The sequence below is a fragment of the Mustela nivalis genome, assembly GCF_964662115.1.
Source record: "Mustela nivalis genome assembly, chromosome: 14".
Lineage (NCBI taxonomy): Eukaryota > Metazoa > Chordata > Mammalia > Carnivora > Mustelidae > Mustela > Mustela nivalis.
In genome coordinates this window covers 90,510,089-90,517,913 of record NC_139033.1, presented here as the reverse complement: position 1 = coordinate 90,517,913, position 7,825 = coordinate 90,510,089, and positions in this window count along the sequence as shown.

Sequence of the window (7,825 nt, the reverse complement as noted above, 5' to 3'; positions counted from 1 at the left end):
GCCATTTGGCTCCGTATCTGGCTGCTGGATGGTGGAGTCAGCCTCCCAGGGCTGTCATGAGGACTGATTGAGGCTACAAAGTAACATGCACCCCAAGCTCCATGATGGGAGCACAGATGGGCTTCTCTGAAGCTGGCCACCACTGGTAAGCAGCCCAGGCCACCAGCGGGCTGTGAAGGACCCTGTCCAGGAGGCCCAGGCCTCTAGAAGGACACTGGTGTCCTCCAGCTCAATGCCACTGAGTCACCAAATATCATTCACACACACTATCTAACCAGAGTCCCCTCCCTCTATCATAGGAGGTGAACCCAACAGGAATGACCACACCCATTTCATAGATGAGCAAGTGGAGGTTTGCAAACTGTGCATCCACACTCCTAGGAGTGTCGCAAAGAGAAGGGTTTAAAGCCCGGACCATGTGCACCTCAGTCCCATGAGCCCACCTATACCCCAAGCCCAGGGGAGATCCATTGAGAGTAGCAAGAGTTCTCCAAGCAAAGACAATTCACAGAAATCTCTCACTACTGAGTTTCCTGGTCAGCTCAGGCTGCCATACCAAAGTTCCACAATTCTGGAAGTCCAGGTTCAAGGTGCTGGCAGATTCAGTTGCTGGTGAGAGCTCTGCTCCTGGCTGCAGATAGCCACCTTCTCGCTGTGTCTTCACATAGTCTTTCTTCCATGCGTGCTTGGAAAGAGCGATCTCAGCCACCTATTCCTGGTGAGAACACAGCTCCCACTGGATCAAGGCCCCATCCTTATGACCTCACATCACCTTAATTACCTCCCCAAAGGCCCCATCTCCAAACACAGTCACCCAGAGTTACAGTTTTAACACACATGTCTGGGGCAACACAATTCAGTTCAGAACAAAGGGAGAACAAAAAGGAAGGAGAGAAGGGAGAGAAGAAAGAGAGATCAAAGTAGCAAGTGAAGAAAATCAGGAGGGCGAAGAAGAGAGTAGCACAAAGGACGATGAAAGACAAGAAGGAAGGGCCAGCCTGGCATAATGACCTGGAACAGCCTGGAACATCCCATCGCTTGCTGGGGACACATGGAGCCTGGGAAACTGCTTGTCTGGGATGTTTGGAGCAAAAGATAGGGTTGGCCTGTATGCCAAATGTCTGCATTTGAGACTTATACCTAAAGACCTTTTGGCAGAATGAATTTAAAAAGAACAAAGATCTGGCTATCAGTGTCAGAATGCCCTTCAGAGGCAGCTAACCGAACAGCTTCATTTTGTGGCTAGAAAAACAGAAGCTCTGAGTGAGAGAGGCACCTTCTCGGGGGTCATACAGCCCACTCAGATCCAAGTGTTCTACCTGCTCCTGCTATGTTTCCTTCCAGAGGTCAGAGGCAGCCGAGGCAGCAAATGGGTGACAGATGTGGCAGATGGAGAAACTGAGGTTTAGAGCAATGAAAGGCTTGCCACAGAGCCACCAGTAGAAACGTTTGTCGGGGACTCGGGGGGCTGTCCCTCCGCTAAGAACTTCACATGCCATGTTTTGCCCAACATGCATGGCATCACCCCTGCCTTATTCCCCTGTAGGAGAAGGGGAAGCTGAGGCACAGAGGGAAGCAGAGGGGAGATTACTCGTCCGAGGCCACCTGCACACATCCACAGGGCTTTAGGGGTAGGTCTCCGCCATCAGGCTGGACCTCGGGGAGTTTGGGGTTCCTCAGGCTTGGGATACTGTGACCACAGCTCCTCCATTCCCATCCTCTAGTGTTTTCTGGGCACACCCCTGGGGGACCAGCCTACAGTGATGGGAGTAACACCCACACTCCCCAGACAGAAGGTCCTCACGTGCTTCCCGAACCTGGGGTGTTAGCTCTTTGCAGCTGAGGCGCCGCAGCCAAGCCCACCCTCCTTCTGGGGGAGGCGAGATGTGGAGGGGCTGGGGGCCCGAGGAGGAGCTGCCACTTGGGCTCAGCAGCCGGATGGGCAGACTGAGGGGCTCCTAGCCAAGGGAGGTGTGATCTCCCCCGGCTCCACGTCCTGGAGTGCGAACTTCAAACTCCCGATTCCCAACATTTGGCCATATATTTTTTTTCTTCCTTACCCCAAAGCAAATCTGACTCCAACGTGGGCTCCTGGCGCCTGACTGGGGTGAAGTTGGCTGTTTTGCAGAGTGAGGGTAGCTGCTCACACAGGGGGAGATGGGGGGCAGGGAGAACCTGCTGGGGATGCAGGAGGCGAAGGAGGGTGAATTTCTCTGTGGCTGGCTTTGGGATGGGTTATTGGTAGCAGGTGGGTGGGCAGGTGGATGGATAGACAGATGGATGAAGACACCAACAAACAGACACTGAGCAGGTAGTCCGAACAGGATGAGACCAGGACCAGTCTTTCTCCCCAGGTCCCCGTGCCACACTGGGACTTTGTCATCACCCTTACTTCCCTGGATAAGGAAGGCCCCTGTCCCTGTCTGTCTCCTGAAGGACCTGAGCCCTGCCAAGCTCTGCGTGGCTAGGGCTGAGCACTGGATCTGACCATGAGGAGATGAGCCCCTCCAGAGCTGAGGGAGGAAGCAGGAAGAGGGTGGGAGAAAAGAGGAACGAAGGGAAGAGAAGGGAGGGAAGTCTGATTTCTCTCTAAACAACACGACATCTCACGGGCGGGAAGAGCCAAACCAGCGCTGTACCCAGGCAAGGATCTTACCAATACACGTGTAATGTGTATTGGTAAGAAAGAGGAGAGACCGTGGGATCCCATTTGCACAAGACTGAAGGCAGGCAAAACTGAGCTATGCAATCAGGGTTAGAAGAATGGTTCAGGGTGGCGGAGGGGAGTGGTCGTTAACCAGGAGGCAGGTGAGAGTAGCTTCTGCATGTTGGGGATTTTCTAAATCTTGATCCAGCTGGTGGTTCCATGAGGGTCTACATATGTGAAAGTCCATCAAACTGTGACCCAAAGATGGGGTGTCCTTCAGAATACGCTTTCCTGTATCCCAGTTGTAGAGCTCAATCATTTTTTTTAAAATAGATAATATGACAGAAGATGGATGGATGGGTGAAGGACAGATACCCCCTTCAGCGGACATTGATGACCACTTGGTATGTGCAGGGGGCCCTGTGCTGGTCTTGGGGTCTAGAGACAAATGAGTCCTAACTGCCTTCTCCAAGGCACTCACAGTCAGGCCGGGAGACAGGTGCATGCAGGCAGACACCACAGCAAAACAACAGGGGGGCCATGGTCGAAAGAGAAGGGAGGGGCTGGATCAGAGAAAAGGGACAGTATTTGCCAAGAGCATCAGATGGGCAGAATGGGATACAAACAGAGAAATAGGCTGGGAGCAGAATTTTATGGCAAAAACAAAAAAAGTATCTGAAAAAGAAAGGTAAATGCACGGTGAGTGGGTGCGTGGGTGGATGGATGCATGGAAATTTCATTTTCCTCCTTGAAGGTAACAATTGCCTTGCACATGGTAAATGCTTCATTACATGTTGAGTGAATAAATAAATGAATTTAATATGTTCTAGTTTCTCAAGCATGGCTGATAACAAAGATAATCAAGCAAGGGTCTTAAACATTATGAGATTATTTAGTCCGATGGTCTACCTGCTCGGATTAGATCTGAGGAATAATCAGGGGGCACCTGGGTGGCTCAGTTGGTTCAGAGCCTGCGTTTGGCTCAGGTCATGATCTCAGGGTCGTGAGATCAATCGCCACATTAGGGTGGGGGGGGGGCGTCACTGCTCAGCTGTGTGCTTCTCCCTCTCCCTCTGCCCCTCCCCCCTATACTTGCACTCACTCTCTCTCTCTCTCCACCTCAAATAAATAAGTAAAATCTAAAAGAAAATGAAAGAAAGAAAAGAAAAGAAAAAGAATCAGGGAGGCAGGGAAGATCTCAAGACAAAGTGTTCATTGTGGCCTTATCCATAATGGCAGTGGCTAAGGGACAACCCCCAAAAGGTCATTTGAGGAGACCCTTGATGCCACTACATGAGAAAATTTCATCACTCTAAATAGGACAGGGAGAAAGCCTTGTTAACAATACCAGGAACATGTTTATGATGGAAAGTAAATGCAAGATAAAATAATTAGTATATAAAAGTCGGTGCACAAGATAAACTCACCAACGATTGTGGGTTTTTTTAGACAAAACAACTTAGGGGGGGAAATGATGTGGAGGCATTTTGTGTGCATGTGGCTTTCCCTGACTGGCAGGATAATTTCGTTTTCTGCTTTGTCACAAAGTCTGCATTAACTAAGCCTTCCGCGATGACAATAGAGTCCTTTAATTATCAGGCAGAGAAAGGCTGCTCCTGCTTTGCCGACTTCAAGGAAAGAGAAAGAGGGAACTCATTTTCAAAAATAATGATGTCAGTGATGGAGCCGTGACAGTGGGTTCCAGAATAACGTCCCTCTAAAGATACCCGTTGTCAGCTCTCTATGCCCGGGTGACCCACAGAGCGTGGCGGCACCAGAAGGCTCCGATGGGGTAGCCCCACCCACTCTTGGACACAGGCCTGCTCAGTAGCCAACACATGTTTATTGAACACCTACTATCGGCAGGTTCAGCCAACAAGCAGCAAAGGAAAACCTCTGCTGGGAGTCTATGGTTAGCTGGGCTCTCACCCTTACTCACCCAAGCAGGAGAGGACAAGTGTGGCTGGCCTCTATGGAGTCCTGACTTTAGGCCCAGGACTCGACTTGCATCACGGACATGAGGCTCCCTCCAGTCCTATGAGATTAACACTGCCTGCATTTTACAGATGCCGTGTAACTTACCCACCAACACACACAATGGGTAGGGGAGGAAGAGCCTGTGGTCACACTTAAGAGGCCCCCCTCCCTCTCTGAGACCAGCTTTCGCACAGGCATCACAGAAATCACAGTCATTCGGGAGCAGAGAACAACCAAGAGACAAGGAGATCATATAATGCCACACTGTGGGAAGTTCTGGGAAGGAGAACCCGGCAGGGTGACAGGCAGGGGCTGATGGACATTCATGGGGGCAGTTTGGATGGGATGGCTTCGGGGACACCATCTACAAAGGGTGGCATTCCACCAAGACCTGAATGAGGGAGCCCAGGTGGGGAACTGTAGAGGGCAGCAGGCAAAAAAAGCTCAAAGGTCCTGAGGCAGGATGGACTTCAGCACAAACAAGGAACAGGGAAGAATCCAGTGCAGCTGGAGTGAGCTAGCATGAGAAAAGGGAGAAGGACCAGGAGGTAAAGATGAAGAGGGAGGTCCCCAGAGCACATAGGGCCCTGGAGGGCTAAGAAATGCCTTGTGGTGTTCACCATGGGAAAGGTTTATTCCAGGGCCCACACTAGAACGGGACCTGAAAGGCTGCAATGTAAACAACAATGACAGGTTGCGATAGGGCAAGGGTGGAGGTAACTACTGCACCAGTCCAGGCAAGAGATGAGTAGGGTTCAGACTAAAGCAGCACCAAGATATAGCTCCCTTCTTACTGACAAAACCAAGCAACACTACTGAACTAAGTGACTCTGTTTACATTGTCACAAACTCAAACAGTTTGGTTTGGGAGACACCATCCTCTCTAGAACTTCACAGGACAGAGGTATGTTGAGAGCAGGTTGGCTGAGGGGGGAGAATTCTGGAACACTCTATATCAGGAGTTGCTCACCTTGGAGAAGTGAAGAGGTGGGGCCCAACTCCTTTGATTAACCCCACCACCACCCTTCACACAGGTCAGTGCCCTGGATCTACTGTCACAAGCCCTCTTAGAATAGTCTATAAGATTTGGTTGTGCCAAGATCACAGACTGGGACACGTTTGACTTCCAAGGCAAATGACAAGACTGAGGCTCAGAGAGGCCAGGTAAGGTCACACAATAAATACATGGTCTGGTATCACAAAGCGAGTAGGCAGCAAGGGTTTGAATTGTGACAGCTTAATCCCTGCCTGGCTCACACTACAACTACTCTCATAGTACCCTGCCATCTATTTGATGAGCAAGTTTGTTTTATTAAATGACAAGTCTACAAATCACTTTTCTGGGGTTCTGTCTCATCCCATGTGGCCCCAGAGGGCAGAAAGAAACCCAACATGTGGAATTTAGTGGGGGGGCAGTGTGAAGGATGTTTTTAGCAGGTCAGAGTTCTTCTAAGCAGAAATTGGGTGTAGGCATGCAGTAGGGAGCTCCCCATCCCTGGGAGCAAACAAGCAGAAATAAATCAATCATTACATACAACTAGGCTTCAAGCAGGCATTATATTAGATTGCCTCTATTACATCTTCCAGTGTTAATTTCCTATGCGTGGGTCATTCATTCATCCATCTACTAACTTAGTCAATTACTGAGCATCTACTATGCACCAGGCAGGGGCTGAATGCTGAGTTGCAGAAAAGTGTCAGTATGGTCCTGTCCTGGGGAAGCTTACAGTGATAGTGATGTCATACGCCTCTTGGTGACATTTATTCTCTTATCAAAAGTGTTGCCTGTGGTCCAGAGATTCCTGTCCTTTAACCTCATTAAATTTTATTCAAGAAAGAAGTGGCATTCTCCCTTTATCAAGGAAGAAAAAGAGGCATGCCCAAATGGGGTGTTCATAGCAGAGCAAAGTCATAAACATTGATTTGCTAAAATCTCTATGGAAACACCCTCCCTTACTCAAAGGGTGCATCTAAGATCCCTACAGAAAACACAGAGTTCCTTGACAAAAACCCTCTCCCAAACAAAAGAAAACCTTCATGCCAATCTGCCAGGCCAGGGGGATGCTTTTGAAAGCTCTGATCTTCATTTTACTGCAACAGGAGAAGACCGAGCCAAGAGTCAAGTCATTTTCCTCCCAACTGAATGTGTTTTCGACTAAATTAAAATCATACCTCATTTTAAATTAAGGGGATTTAAAAAAAATAAAATATCTACAACATTTAAATATCATTAGTAATTACATTTTATTTTATTTCGAGCCAGTTGGAAACATTTTATTTCTAATTAGGTACATTTGTTTTTAATATCCAGTTTACAGAACAGAAGGACCTCCCTGTAATGAGTGGGGAGTGGGAGGGGGTCCTTGCTGGGTCCATCACCTGAGCCAGGGAAGGCGTCTGGGACTCTGCAGGGATCGGAAAGCCCCTTAGACCAAAACTCACAGCGCGGGGACCAGCATGTCCTCTGTCTCCGTGATTAATCATCAGACGAGCGTTGGAGAAAATGCAGAACTAGATGCTGGTCGAAACTTAACAATAATAATTATGGCAATTTTTTTAAGCACTTACTCTTTCTCAGGCACTTGTGCTAAGCATTTTACTGCTCCAAATACCACTGCTAATGATGATCATAATTGGTTAGCATTTACTAAGTAGTAGCCTCATGCCGGGGACTTTGAGTGCAGGATTTACTTTAATCCTCATAAGAAACTTTTTTTTAGGTAGATTCAATCCCTCGTTCTCGATTCTATAATCCAAAAAGCTTTGAAAACTTCAAGTATTTAAATAATGCATTTGGCAGCAAATCTGACCTAAGCCCATGTGAGGCTCTCTGGGATTTTTAAGGAGTCTGCTCAAGCAGATCTGGCCAGAACGCTCTACCCCCAAGATGCCACACAGATGGTCAAGGGCACTGGCCCAGTCAGCAGGTGAAGTTTCTAAGATCTGGAAGAGATCTGGCCCAGAGAGATTTGGTTGAGGGCTTCTGGAACTGACCCTGTGTTTCACAGGTAAGAAAATAAGTTCAGGAGTGAAATAACTCACCCCTTGGTTCCCACAGCTTGGGGGTATGGATGTGAGCCCACGGCTTTCTGTTACCCTGTTGAAAGCGAGAGCCCTGGTGGCCGCCAAAAGCTCATTTCTTTCCCCTTGGTCCTGGCATGAAGCTGAGAATCCTGAGTAGGACTAGAACCCAAGATAGTG